Source organism: Oryctolagus cuniculus, chromosome 9, assembly GCF_964237555.1.
Source record: "Oryctolagus cuniculus chromosome 9, mOryCun1.1, whole genome shotgun sequence".
Taxonomy (NCBI): domain Eukaryota; kingdom Metazoa; phylum Chordata; class Mammalia; order Lagomorpha; family Leporidae; genus Oryctolagus; species Oryctolagus cuniculus.
In genome coordinates this window covers 76720492-76737823 of record NC_091440.1, presented here as the reverse complement: position 1 = coordinate 76737823, position 17332 = coordinate 76720492, and the positions used below count along the sequence as shown (strand labels likewise).

Genomic DNA, 17332 nt, shown 5'->3' with positions numbered 1-17332 from the left:
CTTGGCACCTCTTGATATTTTAAAAATAAAAGAAATATATGTAAGAGGCAGAGAAAGCGATAACAGGTAGTCTAGTGCTACCTTTATTCTACCCAAAGTACATGTGAGGAATTGTTGCTGGCTTCTATTGAGAAAGGCAGTGAGTGTTCCCAGCCAACTCAGGAGAAGAGCCAAAACAGAACTGGAGTGCATTCCTCTGACTTACTCCTTACTGCCCCTTCCAGCCCTTCTCTTCAGTGTTCCTTGGTATTAAAGGACAGTTTTCACTGCTCTGGTTTCTCCAAATCTTCTTTAAGGGTGTTATTTATTTATCTGAGAGGTAGAGTTACAGATTGTGAGAGGGAGAGACAGAGAGAAAGGTCTTCCATCCACTCTCCAAATGGCCACAATGGCCAGAGCTGTGCTGATCCAAAGCCAGGAGCCAGGAGCTTCCTCTGGGTCTCCCATGTGGGTGCAGGGGCCCAAGGACTTGGGCCATCCTTCATTGCCTTCCCAGGCCATAGCAGAGAGCTGGATGGAAGAGCAGCAGCCAGGACTAGAACCAGCACCCATATAGGATGCCAGTGCTGCAGGCAGAGGATTAACCTACTGTGCCACAGTGCCAGCCCCCGAAGTCTTCTTATTGGAATCCATACATCCACATCCCTTCTTAGTTTTGGGAGGATGATACAGCATACTGCACTGTTTGTCATCTTGATAGGGATCCATGATTTCCCAGGGCATCATGGAAATGGAGCATATTACTTTGATGAAGATATTTGTGTATTTAAAAATGAAAACATATATCCATTTATATCATTGTCATCTATTGCTTTTTACTGTATAATATTTGGTGAAGTGGGAAGATTGTCTAAAAGCAAGATTTGGGAACTTATGCATATTCAAGATGATTTTATGAAGTTGACAAATGCAAAGTGTGTTTTACTAAATGATGAGGAAATTAAGTTGTAGAGAGATTAAATCACCCTGACCAGTGACTTGGATGGTGAGAAGGCTTGATTTTCATTAATATATCAAAATGCTGCTACACAGTGAACTCAGAGAAGTATAAAATGTTATCTATTACTATAATTTAATTAATAGTCACTTTAAATATGAATGATCAATTAAAGGACACCAATTAAAGGACTGGGTCAGATAGAATTGGTAAGAAAACAATGTCCAACCAATTACTGTCTACAAGAAACCTACTTTAAGTAAAAATACATGAGTGGAATAAAAATAAATGAATGGAGGAAGATATTTCATGTTACACTAACTTTGAAAAAGCAAGAATGGCAGTATTAATTTCAGAAAATGTAGAGTTCGAAGGAATTAAATTGTCAATTTTAACAGGGCCATTAAGTAATGATTAAAGGAATGATTTTTTTGCAAGAGGAAGTGGGAGGAAAGAATGGACAGGGAGTAGACAAATCTTCATCAGAAAGGGGAGGAGTTAATGGAGCCTGGATGTGTCCCTCATCCTCTCCCACCTGGTAAGGCTGGTACTCCAAAGCTAAAAATAACATTATAGTGGCAGGAACCCTGACACAGGCCTCCAACTACTAGACTAGATGCTCTCTGAAGGGAAGCAGAATCACCCTGATGATAATGAGGAAATTAAGTTGTAGAGAGATTAAATCACCCTGGCCAGTGACTTAGGAAGCAGGGCTTTAGGTGAAATAAGTGTACTAAAGTTGAATTTCAAATAAATTCCATCACAAAGATTTTTACACATTGCTTCAGGTTCAGTAGTAAGAAATTATACTTAGGGGTTGGCACTGTGGTGCAGTGGTTTAATGCCCTGGCATGAAGTGCTGGCATCCCATATGGGCACTGGTTTGAGACCCAGCTGCTCCAATTCCAATCCAGCTCTCTGCTATGGCCTGAGAAAGCAATAGAAAATGGCCCAAGTCCTTCGGCCCCTGCACCTGCGTGGGAGACCAGAAGTTCCTGGTTCCTGTCTTCAGATTGGCACAGCTCTGGCTGTTTCAGCCAACTGGGGAGTGAATCAGAAGATGGAAGACCTCTCTCTGTGTAACTCTTTCAAATAAACAAATAAATCTTTTAAAAAAAGAAATTATACTTAAATACTGAACCATTATATTTTTGACAGGACTAAAGTTTACTACAATGATATAAAACATCATTTTTAAGGACTATGGCATATTCTGTACCAAATAACTGATTTACATAAGAATTTTTAAATGGTCAACCAGTGTATAAATTGAGTAATTGTAACCATTTTGAAATAAAATAGCAAATTTAGCAAGTCACATGGCATCTTACTATGTACCTTTTTAATCCTCTAGTACTGTCCAGTCTACCACCAATACAAGGTAATAAGATACAAATGAATTTGTGTGTGTGTGTGTGTGTGTGTGTGTGTGTGGCAGGGGGGTAATACAGAGAGAAAGAGAGACTGAGATTTTGGATGTTCACTGTCAAGAGCATCTATGGGAATACAGAATTTCTACCACGCCATTTGTAATGTTCCTTTCATGGGAAGCTTCGGTATGTAATATTCTTTGTCCTTTGAATCATCATAGAAAGAAGAAGAATAGTTTGAAAATGGAGTTGTCTTACTCCTACTCCTTGCACTTCTCTTGTTACTCCTTACTTCACCCTTAGTTTGTAGCAGCTAAAACCTTTAGGAAAGTATCAGAATGTCTGTATGACACTCTACTAGAGTAGGCCAAAGCTGCAGAGAAAGCCATCGGGATGGAATAGTGGCAGTGACAGTAGCTGAGGTGCCCTCCACATAAAAGCATAAAGCCAGTGTATCCTGGATGTACCCTTTACTCTCCAGAGCTGTGCCACCATGTGAGGCTGGTGCCAACCACAAACATATCATCACGTTAAAGGAGTTGCTACCTCTGGTCTGTTTGACCTTACCTGAGGGGCTGTAGAGACATTATGATTCATGAAGACTGACATGGTGAATATTCTTGAGAATCATGAAATTGGATGGGGCAAGAGAATAGGTATCTGCAAACTCAGGGCGAATTCTGAAATAAATACTGTTACTCATTGTGGTTAGGTTCAGTAGTAAAGAACTAAAATCTGGAGTTGTTAACTTGTTAACATGTCTCAATTTTAACTTTTTCAAAAGTTTTTTTAAAGGTCGATCGGTTTTTAAGTTAAAGAACATTTGTAACTAATTTGAACTAAAATAAAATCTAGAAAATTATGTTGTATCTTATTGTATAATTTATTAATCCTCCAGCATCTCTTTAAGTGACTTAACAATAACTAGTGATGAAGGCACTGATGAAAGGTGAGCTCTATATAAATATATTTGTATATGTAAACAGATATATATGTAAATGGACACAGACACACAATCACATATATACACAGAGAGATGGAGATTTGAGATGTTCTACTGGAACCTGGATGTGTGTCTCACCCTCCAAGCTCTGCCACCATGTGAGGGTGGTGCCCCAAACATAAAATCATTTGAGGGAAAGCTGCAGCAGCTCTACCATATCCCATGGGCAGAAAAAGACAGTGATAGGTAAAAGCAGCGAGAAGAGGGAGCATTTGAAACCCAGGAATTTAAGTGGAGTGAGAGTGATGTATGCCTATAAACTAAGGTAGAATTTTAAAATAAATTTTAAGTAAAATCTGTCACTAAAAAAAAGTCACTCACTGGGACTAAGGTAATAATAGTTTTACATAATTCTGGAAGTAGATTTTCTCAGGATGAAGATATTCATTATTGGTGTAGAAGGCCTCATTTCAGTAGCACATCACAAACAGTGATATACCAAGAACTTCCAAAGATTTGAGGAAAATGGTATTTAAATATTTGAAATTCATACATAAAAGAGGTCTTCAAAAGTTAGATAGCAATTGCAATTAAGGAAATTTATGGATTTCAAAATTATTCTGCACTAGTAAAATATCTTTCCATTTCATTTCCACAAACTATTTGAAGGACCCTCAAACATATGAATAAAGATCTGTTTGTATCTAGAATAACAGTGATTTGATGCAAAAAACTTGTTAAAATCATGCATCCTTCCTGTCTGTGTACTTTTATTTTATAATCTCTTAGCCATACCAAGGTGAATTGGAGTCATTAACGATTTGGACAACTTCAATGAAAGGTGAATTCAAATAAATTTTAAAAGATATACATATACACAAGTATATATATGTATTTATATGTATCTGTCATATATATAACATTATATATAACATATATATATATATATAAAATCACAGATAAATATTTCTGTCAACATCTGCCAAAATAATGCAATGAAAGAAGGAAAGAGGTTGGGATTAGTAAAATTCACCTTTGGGAGTATCCTTAGAAACACAGGGTGTCTTGATACTTTCTAAGTCTTCTTACTGTAGGATCTGTGGAGAGCTTTCTGTTTTCCTGAGATCAAATTATGCATGAGGTACACTGGTTGTGAAAGGCACATCTGTTCCAGTCAGTAGACTTGTCACTCTTAGTAGCAGACAATTCCTTAGGAAATTGTCAGCTGTCTCATTCGTTAGTATCCACTAGAATAGCCCATTGAGGAAGCGAATCCTATTTGGAGCAAAGTTTGATGAGCTAGTAGACAGGAAACAGTGGGTTCATCCCAGAAATGATAAGATCTACTGGAACCTTGATGTGTGCCTCAGCTTCTAATTTCTGACACCATGTGAGGGCAGTGCCCCAAAACCCAACATCATTTTGGAGGAAGCCCCTGCTCAGGCCCACAGCTGTTCTACCATATCTCATGGACAGAAAAGGCAATGATGAATGAAAGTAGTGAGTAAATGGAGGGACATGAGAATCAGGAATTTATGTGGAATGAGAGTGACATGCACCTATTAACTAAAGTTGAATTTGAAAATAAATTCTTCCAGGACTATCAGTGTGCTCCCTTCAGAGACAGTTTAATAAAAGTGGAGATACTGCAGGTTCAAGGAAGAGTAGGGGAAGAAACAGCAGAGGAAACCCTTCTGGAACTAGTGATTCACAGTGGACCTGCGTGGAGAGCGTGGGAGTCCACAGTTTGGGACACCAGCAGCAGAATCAACGCACAAGCACTGGAATGTGAGGTGAGCTGAACCTCAATAGCCCGAGACACCGGTGGGCAAGCAGAAAGAGGAGACTAGAGGGAATGACCCCATGGGGAAAAGTTCACCAGGCTATCTAGTAGAGAGAGGGAAAAAAAAAGTGACTGATACGGACACGAGTTTCTCTCTCTCTGCTCACCTCTCAAAGGTGAGCAAAACAAAGAGCAGGTGCCATCTTGGACATACGTCATAAGAGGGGTGACCTCAGGTCTGCACCCACCCTCAGCCAAGCAGAAAAACCTGACTCTGGGGGCGGTGAAATAGCAGGAGATTAGGACCTAGTGAATGTGTGGTGCTACTGAACTGAGACTGTGAAAAAAGAGATGGTGGGGGAGAGAACTCACGGAATTCACATGAGTACTCTCCAGAGATGCTACAATTTGGTAACCTTGGCAACCCAGTGGGAGACTGCAGGAGAATTTGAGCCCACACTGAGGGCAGTACAGATTCCCTGTGTGGTCCTTGGGAAAGAGCTTCCAATCTCTGGCTCCTGTGGGTATATCATTTGCCTGCTAACTACCTCCAGTTCTGCTCAGCTGTGTGGAATTACTTCCCTTTTGAATCAAAAAAAGAAAGAGAGATTTATCATACCTAACCTGTGAGTGTCACCTTTGGCACACCCTTAACCCTGAGGAACCAAACAGAACTCTCAGGCCACACCCATCTCAAGCCTCTAAGGCTCCATTAAAAGCAGACAGTCCACTTAATACAGTCATAGTTTAACAAGAAAAAACACCACAGCGAGGGAAGAAGAATCCAAAGAATATCTCCACAATGCCAAGCAACAAATGCAAAAACTGAGGAAACAAGAACAAGGAAGACATTATGACACCGCCAAATGAACAAGACACCCCAGGCCAAGATTATGAAGATGATGAGAGGGATACAGATTTCAAAAAATTTATGATAAGAACAATTAGAAGTTTTCAAAAACAAATGCTTGAGCTATGGAATTCCTTACTGGACAGGATAGAAAATCTCCTTTGAGAAAATGAAATCTTAAGGAGGAATCAAAATGAAACGCAGAAACTAGTAGAACAGGAAAGTGTGATAGTGAAGAGAAATCAAAATGAAATGAAGAAGTCAATAGATCAAATGACAAACACATTAGAGAGCCTTAAAAACAGAGTCAGTGAAACAGAAGAGAGAATATTGGACTTAGAAGACAGAGCACAGGAAAGTTTACAGTCAAACCAAAGAAAAGAAGAGGAAATTATAAATCTAAAAAATATTGTTGGGAATCTACAGGATACTATTAAAAAAACCAACATTCGGGTTCTAGGAGTTCTTGAAGGCATGGAGAGAGAGAAAGGATTAGAAGGCCTTTTTAGTGAGATGCTTGCAGAGAGCTTCCAGGGTTTGGAGAAGGACAGAGACATCCTAGTACAGGAAGCTCATAGAACCCCTAGTAAACATGACCAAAAGAGATCCTCACCACGACATGTTGTAATCATTTCTAGTAATAAATAACACATCACATTCAAGCAGTGATATACCAAAGAACTTTCAAAAGTTATGGACATGTATTTAAAGTTATTAAAATCCATGTATAAAAGGCATCTTCAAAGTTTAAGGTAAATGCTTGAAGAAAATTATGATGCATTGATTTAAAAATTATTTTGCACTAAAAAACTTACCTTTGCATTTCACTTCTATAAATTTTCTAAAGGACTCTCATACACACAGATAAACACCAAATAGTTTTTATCTGGAGCAACTGTAGCTATTTGATAGAAAAAAGTTAAAATTATACCTTTCTGACTATGTACTTTTATATCTGAGCCCACACCCAAATAAATTGGAGTCAGTTATGTATGGTCAAGGTGTTACCAAGTATGAGCACAAATAACTTGAGAAGATAAGTATGTGACCATGTAAATGTATATTTATATATATACTTATACATGCACCTAGATATTTCTGTCAACACCCACCAACACATCACAGAATGAAAGCTGTTGACATTTGTAAAATTTGTTCTTGGCAATATCCTTGCAATGCAATATGCCTTTGCCACTTTCTAAATATTCTGATGGTGTGGTCTGTAGCAAACTTTCTTTTTTCTGGGTTCAAGTTGTACATAAGAGAGACTGGTCATGGAAGGCATGCCTCTTCCAGTCAGTTCGCTTATTCCCCTTTGTTGCAGTCAATCCCTTAGAAAATTGTCAGGTGTCCCATATACTAGTCTCCACTTGACTCCTCTAGTAAAGAAAAGATTTTTATTTGTAGCCAAGAACAGGAAGTAGTATAAAGGGAGCAGCAGAGCCCTCCCAGAAATGATAAGATCAACTGGAACCTGGATGTGTGCCTCTCCTTCCAAGCTCTGCCACCATATGAGGCTGGTGCCACAGACCCAATATTATTTTGGCAGATGCCTCTGCACAGGCCTGCAGCTGTTCTACCCTATCTCATAGACAGAAAAGACAGTGATGGGTGAAATAAGTCCCTGGGCTCCTGCACCCACATGGGAGACCCGGAGGAGGCTCTGGACTCCTGACTTTGGATCAGCTCTGGCTGTTGCAGCCATTTGGGGAGTGAACCAGCAGGTGGAAGACCTCTTTCTCTGTCTCTACCTCTCTCTCTGAAACTCTTTCAAATAAGTAAAATTATATTTTAAAAAAGATATATGGATGAATACACTTTGTCAGATAGATATAGATATATATGCTAATTACATGTACACATACAAATGTGAATACTCACACAAATATACACAGAAAATCATGATGATTGAGATTTGGCAAAATTCCTGAGAGGAGCATGGCAGAAGGGAGTGTTGGAGACTCTTTTCATATATTTTCACAGAAGCATATGTAGGTCATTTTCCTGTTTTTGCATGAATTTGGGTAAAAGAAGAACATGTCATAAGAGGAATACTTCTTCCTCCTGCTAGTATTCAAATCTAGTAACCCCTAGAAAAGCTCTAAGGAAATTTTCAGAATGCCTGTGTGTTAGACTTTACTGTACTGATGGATGAAAGGAAAGAGCCTTATTGGAAGCCAGGAGGTGCCAGTGGATAGGAAGAAGTGGAGCCTGCAGCAGAGAATGGAGCTAATGGAACCAGGGTGTGTTCCTCATCCTTCAGGTCTCTGCCAGCATATGAGCTTTATCCCTGACACCAAACTCTCCAACACACAAGATGGAGCCACTCACACATAAATTTACTTGAATGTTTCTGAGGGGCAGGAAAAACAGTCATTTGGAATGAAAGTAAGGAGGTGATAGGTGTACCTAAGAAGTAATGGCATTTGATTTAGTAAGAGCAATGTGTAATCAGAAAGTGAAGTTGAATTTGAAATAAATTCTACCACAAAAGCCTTTCACATATCGGTGTTAAGATGTTAACAACATAAAACTGGACATAGTACTATTTTCACCAGCCTAAGGTAATCATTACCACCATATAAACTCATTCCTAATTTTAAAACACCAGACTCAAAGTAGTAACATGCAGATGCATATTAAAACATCAAGTTTAGGCCAGCGCCACAGCTCACTAGGCTAATCCTCCTCCTGCGGCACCGGCACCCCAGGTTCTAGTCCCGGTTGGGGCGCCGGATTCTGTCCCAGTTGCCCCTCTTCCAGTCCAGCTCTCTGCTGTGGCCTGGGAGTGCAGTGGAGGATGGCCCAGGCCCTTGGGCCCTGCACCCGCATGGGAGACCAGGAGGAGGCACCTGGCTCCTGGCTTCAGATCGGTGCAGCATGCTGGCCATAGCGGCCATTTGGGGGGGAGGTGAACCAAGGGAAAAGGAAGACCTTTCTCTCTGTTTCTCTCTCTCACTGTCTAATTCTGCCTGTAAAAAGAAAAAATCAAGCTTTAGGATACATGTGATCACTTGACTGAAAAAGTAAGTCATATTCACATATGATTTATGCCTATGTACTATTCTTTAATCCTTTTGATCTTACTTGACTGAATTGACATCAGGAATCTATGAAGACCCATCAGTGAAATGTAAGGTCCAAATCAATGAATAAAGACATTTCAAAAAGTTTGAGGAAGGGAACCAGTGTTGTGGAGCAGAGGTTTACTTGCCACTTGTAATGTCATCCTGTCTCAGAGTGTCATCCTGTCTCAATTCCCTGATGCTGTGCTTCCAATCCAGCTCAGTATTAAAGCTAGCAGTGGGAAGATGTCTCAAGGACTTGGGCCCCTCCCACCCATGTGGGAGACCAGAATGGACTTCCTGGCTCCTAGTTTCGGCCTGTACTCACCCTGGCTATCGTGTCCATTTGAGGAATAAACCAGCATCTTCTGCCACTTTCAGCAAGCAAGTCAATGTCAGAAATTCAATAATTTCATGTATTTCCATCATGATAGTTATCTTTCTTTGGTTCTATTTATAGGACTTCTTTAAGCATTGTTTATAAAGCTGATCTGATAGAGGCAAATTTCTTCAATTTTTGTGTGTCTTAGAATTATATTTCTCTTCACTTATGAAATATAGCTAAGCTGGTTAAAGCATTCTGCTAGACTTTTTGTTTCCAGAACTTGGAATATATCATTCTATTCTCTCCTGGCTTGTATTGTTTCTGTTGAAAAATCTGTTACAATTCTAATAGGATTGCTCTTAAAGTTAACTTGATACTTTTCTCTTGCAGTTTTTAATATTCTTTGTTTTGTAATTTTGAGAGCTTAAAGTATAAAATAATAAGATAAAATCTTGTGTGATTTCTGACTATATATCTTTATATTCCCTTAGCTCACACCCAAATGAATCAACATCATTAGTTATATGGAATCCAGCAATGATAAATGAATGAAAAACAAATGCAATATGTGTATATGTATACATGAACCCCCTGAAAGACACAGGTAACTATATACAATCCTTAAAATTAAGCTACTACTTGTGAACTGATTGATATATAAATACACGTGTGCATATCATTAATTTGAATGTGGTAGGTATTTTTAAAAATTTAAAAATGATGCTCCATGTGACAATAATGACTATCTCAGGACTCTTAAAACAGAAGTATATCCAGAGTGAACGAATACTTTAATCCCTAGTCTTTTAGGGTTGCATTTTTGTCAGATTACATATATTTATTTGTGTGTGTTTATGTGTTATGTGTGCATATGTATGGGTGTGTGCATGAATAATCATCAAAAAGCACATGGAATATCATTTTCCCTCCTTTCACTTTCAGTCTGTGTGCCTCTTTGACAGTGTAGGCAGCAAATAGATGAGTTTTCTTTTTTAATCCATTGATGGGTTCTCTTTTTTAATCCATTGAGTCTGTCTCTGTCTTTTAACTCATCCCAGCTAAAAGAGTTCTGGATGCTCCCCTTCCAATCCAACTTCATGTTAATACATCTATGAAGGACACGGCTGATGGCCCAAAGTTGAGCCTGGTCACTCACATGCAAAAATGAGATGGAGTTTCTGTCTCCTGACATTGGCCTGATCCAGCCCTAGTCTTTGAGGCCATTTAGGTGTCGCTCCCCCTGTTCGTGGAGGAGCAACACAGGACCCTGCGCTGTTCTTTCGTCTGCTCGGCCCTCCCCGGGTTTGCTGCTGGTTCTTCCCAGGTTGGCTACTATCCCTTCCACCTCCGTGGAAGGGCAGTTCCCCCTGGCCGCATTCCCCACTTCCGCAGGGGAGCGGCACACCGCCGGCCGGCTTTCTCGGGGGGCTGCACAGGTGTTCCTTCAGCTAGATGTTCCCCTTAGATGTTCCCTGTGCATGCCGTCTCTCTCCTCCTTTATAGTCCTCTTCCACCAATCCCAACTCTGTTACCCACACACCGAGTACGCTGCTCTCCTCCAATCAGGAGCAGGTCCCACAGTTTATTGGTTGAACTGGAGGCAGCTGTGTAGAAGCTGTTTCCCTTCTCAGCGCCATATTGTGGGAAAGCAGATGCATAGAATAAGTCTTAATTCCAGTAACTTAGTCTAGTCCGAGTTGCTCCCAGTTGCTCCCCACATTTAGGGAGTGACCCAGTAAAGGGTAGCTATCTCTTTCTCTCATTCTCATTCTCACTCACTCTCTTCCACGCTCTGTCACTCCACCTTCCAATTAAATCTTTTTTAAAAGGAAGAGTGAATGGAAATATGAGTTATGTATGCCGGTATTTCAGAATGTTTGCATCAATATAAACTTATTGTTCAAATCCATTTTCATGAACCTTTTTAATTGCTCTCATACACACCTAGATATTTCTATCAACACCACACACGCAGAAACATAATACAATGAAAGAAAACAGTTGATTTTTGTGAAATTTACTGTCCTTGAGAACACTATAGTATCTGTCGAGAACTTTTTGTCTTTCTTAGGTTAAATTGGGTAACAGAAGCAGAAGTCATGAAAGGCATGGCTCTTCCAGTAAGTATTTTTGTCATTTTTAGTTGGGGGCAAACAATCCCTTAGGAAACTCAGGTTTCCCATTTGTGGGTCTCTGCTAGAGTGGGCTGAAGAAGGAGAGATTTCCATTTGAAGAAAGAGGAGTAGGAAAAGACCCGTATGTTGGGTCCTTTGAGTATCCCATGAATCTTCAACATTGTTTTTAAGTTTTCTAATTTCTTTATTTTTGATCTGACTGTAAAATTTCCAGAGACTTATCTTCTAACTCAGATATTCTTTCTTCTGCCTCACTGAGTCTGTTGTTAAAGCTTCCTACCCCATTTTTTATTTGATCTATTGAATTCTTCATTTGTAATTTGTAATATTTTATTTTGATTTCTCTTTAATATTTCAATTTCATGGGAAACATTTTAATTCATGTCACATATAGATTGCTTGAATTCATGAATTTGCCCCTCATTACTTCTAAATAATCCTACAATCAGTTTTATGAAACTGGTTACTGGCATTTCATCAGACTTTCCATCTTCACATTCTAGTATTGAAGTATTGTGTTCCTTTGGGGGTGTCATGTAGTCTTCCCTATTTGATTCTAGATTTTCTTTGTTTATTTTAAGCATTTGTGGAGATATTTGTTGCTGGTGCTTGTTTCTCTTGGTGGCTTTTATCTTTGGACTATGCCTCTGTGGCACAGTGTAGTGTCTGCTCTTTCAGAGGTCTGTGCTGGGTGTTGCCAGAAAGCTCCATTCAGTGCTCCAGAGTGAGGGGAATGTCCAGAGTGACACCCAAGATGAATGTGGCAAATGTCAATCTTTTTTTTTTATTAGTGTTGAGAGTTTGATGAGCTCTGTTGGCATAGTTTCATGCTCACCTCCTCTCCTCCAAGGTAAAAATGCAGGTGCTATCCCCAATGGGTGCAATATTCATCCATGCTGCCACATGAAACAGAAAAAGGATCCATGCAGTCTTTAATGTAAGCACAGATCCCTCAGTAATGGCCTTCCCAAAGCAATCAATGAGCCTGGAGTGTGTGGACCTGCCCACTGCAACTCCCCAGAGACCCAGCCACACCCTGCACCCTCCCACACTGACACAGTTTTTTTCACAGTCCTTGCACACAAGGCTCCCACAGTCATGGGTGTCCAGTCACCTGTCAATTCTCCCAGCTAGACACAGGCATCTCCTCTTGGGTGGTTGCTGGGTGTACAGACACAAGCTGATGCAGCTGTTACCTATGATCAAATGACACCCACCCTCTCAGCTAATTACAGGACACCATGGTTTGGTGGTCAGGAGGAGAGAGAAACAGCCTCCTTTGTTTTCCTTTAAGTTGGCAGGTACACTGTCCCCCACAGGGCTCCAAGCCAGACTCATGTCTACACACAGCTTTATGGCTGGTGGCTTAGGCTGCCGTAGTTTATTCTCACCTCATTCCCCTCCAAAGGTGTTGCTGAGGCTCTTGGCTGCTGGGGGCCTGTGTTGTGTCTGTGTTCATGCTGCATGTCCACACCCTCCACTTAGATCTACAGTGTCCTTCTAACTCCTGTGGAGTTTCCACTGCAGTTTTCTTCCTAACTGCTCCCTGAGATTGCACTCTCTCCATGTTTTTTAACTGTCTTCCCTTTGACTATAGCAGTTATCTTTCCATTCTGCCACCTTGGTATCTCTTGGATGTCTCTTTAAAATATATGCTTTGGAATGATTTTCTCCCAGACTGTGTAATCCCTTCTCATTCTCTTAACTGTCTTTTGGAGAGAAGTTTTAAATTTTGATGAAGACCAATTGGTCAGTTTTTATTTTGTGGATCATGTTTTTGGTGTTGTATCTAGAAAACTTTAATACAGGCCATAGAGTATTCTCCTGAAATTTTATTGATTTTGAGTTTTGCATTTATTTCTCTGGTTTTTGATATGATGAGACTTACATACTGAGGTTAATTTTTCAATCAATCAACCACCATTTTTTGAAAATACTATCCTGCGTGGCTGATTTCCCTTTCTATCTTTGTTGTCTATTTGTGTGGGTATATACTTTGATTCTTGATTCTTTGTTATTCTTTTGATTGTTTTATTGATTTATTTTTACTTATGTCTGTCCTAAAAAGTCTTGACATCAACTCATGTTTGCCCTTCAACTTTGTTCTTGTATCAAAGTTGTTTGGATTTTGGAATTCCTTTATATTTCCACATGAATTTTAGAAACAACTCCCAATTTCTACCAAAATTTTCTTAAAGCTGACTGAAATTTTTGGTTGAGATTGCATTGAATTTGTACTCCATTTTGTCGGAGAACTGACATCCTAACAGTATTGAGTCTTCCAACCCACAAAGAAAATAAAGCTAGTTTTTGAAATATCTGTGTGTGTAAGAAGCCCCTCCATTATACACAAAAGAAAAAATAACAGATAAAACAATCTCTGCTTTGAGATTATTCTTCTGGAGTATTTGATGTTGGTGTACTCTGTCACCCATCTTTCAAACAAACAGCATGTGTCTTTAAAAAAAATCTTTGCAGTCTGGGACCAAATTCATTCCATTCTTTCCTCACAATGATCTCAAGACCACCAGAATCTGTGGTTGCCATGGACATGGAACTCTTATTCTTTCATTGGCATGTTCGCAGCCAAAGGCGTAGGACATGGTGGTAAGGGTCTCAGAGCAAGGTCCCCCTATCCTATCCCCTGCCCTCTCATTCTCATGAAAAGAATGGAGGTGTATAGCTGGAGAAAAAGGAGGGAAGGGAGTGGGGATGGGCTGAGAGTCTTTAGGGCTCATAGATGGGAAGATAGCCTTGAGCCCAATGGTGAGAAGAGCACTGATAAACATTCCTCTCCCCTCTGGGGGACCTCCCAAATCTCCCTTACCCTCTGGGACCAGTGAACAACTAAGTCAATATTGGTTAAGTAGCAGTGACCTTGTTGCTGGCAAGGAATTGAGTGAAGATTTGACTTAACAAATTCTGATTTGGGGCAATTAAAAATAAGAAAAGGAATATATATATATATGTATATATGTATAAATGCACACACACACACACACACAAGAAACTATGAAAAAAGGGAAAACCATTATTCTGAAGGATAGTAGGAGAGGAAACTTGAATCAAGATCTTAAAAAAGTTACCTCCCTTTTAGAGAAAACTACAGGAGTGCACAATACTGAGAGCTACTGTATCCTGTTGTTTCTAGCCTCTTCTGAGGAATAGTAAGAGAAAAAATATTCCTAGAAATCCCACTTTGCCTTGGGTCACCCTGGTTCACATCTAAAGATGTGCCTCTAGCACATCTCTGGAGCACTAGATGGTAGACTGGGAGCTTGGGAATTTCTACCCCTTCTGCCAATGAGTTGGTATCCTTTCAAATGTATGAAATTTACAGATGGCTGTGGCATGGGTCCAAAACTCAAAATCAACATTTATGCCCAAAATTGGACTATTTATTTTTAAAAATAATTATTTTTATATTAAATTATTTTTCTCTCTTTGCCAAGAGTTTAGGGACTTATGGTACAGTTCTGACTGCCTAAATGTAGTCATCATGTTGTTTTTCCCTGGCAATGTGATTGGCAATGTCTTATTTTCCTGTGACTTCCAATTTTCTTACATGACACAAAGCTACTGGGTGTAATGTTGAGGGACACATCTCTTTTTCTCACGTTTCTTTGATTTATTCTACAGAATGTTTCAGGATGGAAATATCATAAGTCATTATGATGATACAGCTATTGAGTTGAAACAGATTCTGTTTCATTTTCTGGTTCTGGGTAGCAATTGGATGATCTTAAATGTCTATTCTGGGGCCAGTGCTGTGGTGTAGTGGGTAAGGCTGCTGCTCTGGCATAGTAGGTAAAGCTAATGCCTGCAGTGCCAACATCCCATTTGGGTGCAGTTCGAGTCCCAGCTGCTCCACTTCCAATCCAGCTCCCCTAATGGCTCAACAAAGCTGCCAAGGATGGCCCAAGTGCTTGGGCTCCTGAATCCATGTGGGTGATCCAGAAGACGTTCTTGGCTCCTGGCTTCAGATTAGCAGAGCTCCAGCCATTGTGGACATTTGGGGAGTGAAGCATCAGATAGATGATTTTGCTCTCTCTCACTCTGTATCTCTGTCTCTATAATTCTGTAATCCAAATAATAAATAATATTTTAACAGCAAAGAAGCTTTTAAAAAATGTACTGCAGGTAAATGTAAATATCGTTGAATCTTCAAAAAATGTTTTCTTCTACTTTTGGAATGTTTTCTTCTACTTTTTACCAAGGGCAAATAAAGAATGTATGTTCCACATAAGTTATCAAATTACATGATACTGTAGATTTCCTTCATTTACAGATTCAGGACCTTAGAAATGCTGATCCATACCTAATAAGTTCTATGTGAGTCTTTGTCTTTCTCCTTTGAAGGATATGATAGGTGTCTAAACACATGGAATATAAAATTCACAAGTGCTTTTACTTTTCTTAGATTATGGATCGAATTTAACCGCATGGCGATATGAAGAGATTCAAAAAGAATCGTCAGTATCGCTGGTTCTCTAAAAAGAAAAATACTGATATGTAAGTGATATTATTCTAATGTACTGAATTTTAAACATAACTTTCAACTTTAGTTAATCTGATAGGCAATCTGTGCATTCATTCTGGCTAAATATAAACTGTATAGAGATGAAATTTGTCAAGCTCACAGAATAAAGACCTTGTTAATCTATGCCTGAAATGTCCTTAAAAACACTAGTTTGGATGGTGTGATAATATGCATGTGCCCATCACTTTATGCTTTTCCTATGGGAAATCTGGTTGCCCTACCAGAGGATGATGTGTTCTGGAATGATAAGCTAGGTCCAACTCAGGAAACCATTCCACATAGAGGCCACCACAAGGGCTTCAGTTGTTTTGTCTTGATAAACACCTGAATTGTTGTTAATTACCAAAATAAAGGCTACAAATGTGTTTTTATTAGTGACACTGGGGCTTACAACTTAGCATGAAAATGCTAAAACTGTATGAAAATTAAAATCTGTGAATCAGATAAATGATTATACAGATAGTTCCCCCTTGGATAAGCACAATTTAAGAATCTGAATGATATCTGTAAGTGTATACCAGAGACTTGTCCGCTAGGTGGTCCTATCTGCAGCCATTGGTTTAAGAGTTTTTGCCTCCTGAATATTGGAACTATATCCCATTTATTGTATGGATGTCTCATTCCCAGATAGATTGGTGCCCCAAGAAATATGATTAGCTGTCCTAGTCTGTCAGCTGGATCTGAGGAGTAATTTGAATATTGACCAGCTCTCTTCCTCAGTAGAACCCATCAGGAAAACCTGATAATCATTCAATGAGGCTACCTGCATCAAAAAACTCATATTCCCCCTTTTGGCAGTCTGAACATTTTCCCTTAAGGTGATTTATTGCTATATCCCCAACACATTCCTGTTGATCTTCCTGTTGAGAGATAGCAGATACCTATCAGATATGCTTCAAGGATATCAGAAGACCAGCATAATACTTGAACGACTACATTCAAGGACCCTCAGCCCAGGCAAAAATTATTGGAACATCTAGACTATAGTCTTCTTTCTAAATATTTGAGGAACAATATAATAATTATATCTGTCTGTTCTTAGAGTTTTGATCTATTGCTGAGTACAAAATTGGTTTGCTAAAGGGACAATTAAATAGCATTTAACATACTCTTTCTGTAATGTGTTTCTTATACTTTTGGCAGTATGAGGTTTGTGTTCAAATAAGTCAGGAACTGCAGCATATTCTGGTCAGCTTTTAGAGATCCATGGTATTTATAAAAGAAATATGCTGGGGTGGCGCTGCTGCACAGTGGTGTAAGCCCACCAACTGCAGCACTAGCATTCCATATGGGATGTCCCAGCTGCCCCTCTTCTGATCCAACATTTTTGCTAATGTGCCTGGAAAAGGAGCAGAAGATGGTCCAAGTACTTGGGCCCAGGAAT

General features: G+C 39.5%; 1 long non-coding RNA gene across 1 annotated transcript in view; it reads left to right on the top strand.

Moving 5' to 3' along the window:
• Positions 1–1155: 1155 nt before the first annotated feature.
• The window catches only part of LOC138843822 (uncharacterized), a 28890-nt gene continuing 12713 nt past the window's right edge, over positions 1156–17332 (top strand). Inside the window, exons 1-2 of the long non-coding RNA XR_011378837.1 lie at positions 1156–5043; positions 9765–15920. This is a non-coding gene — a long non-coding RNA (uncharacterized lncRNA). The remainder of the gene's footprint in view (positions 5044–9764; positions 15921–17332) is intronic.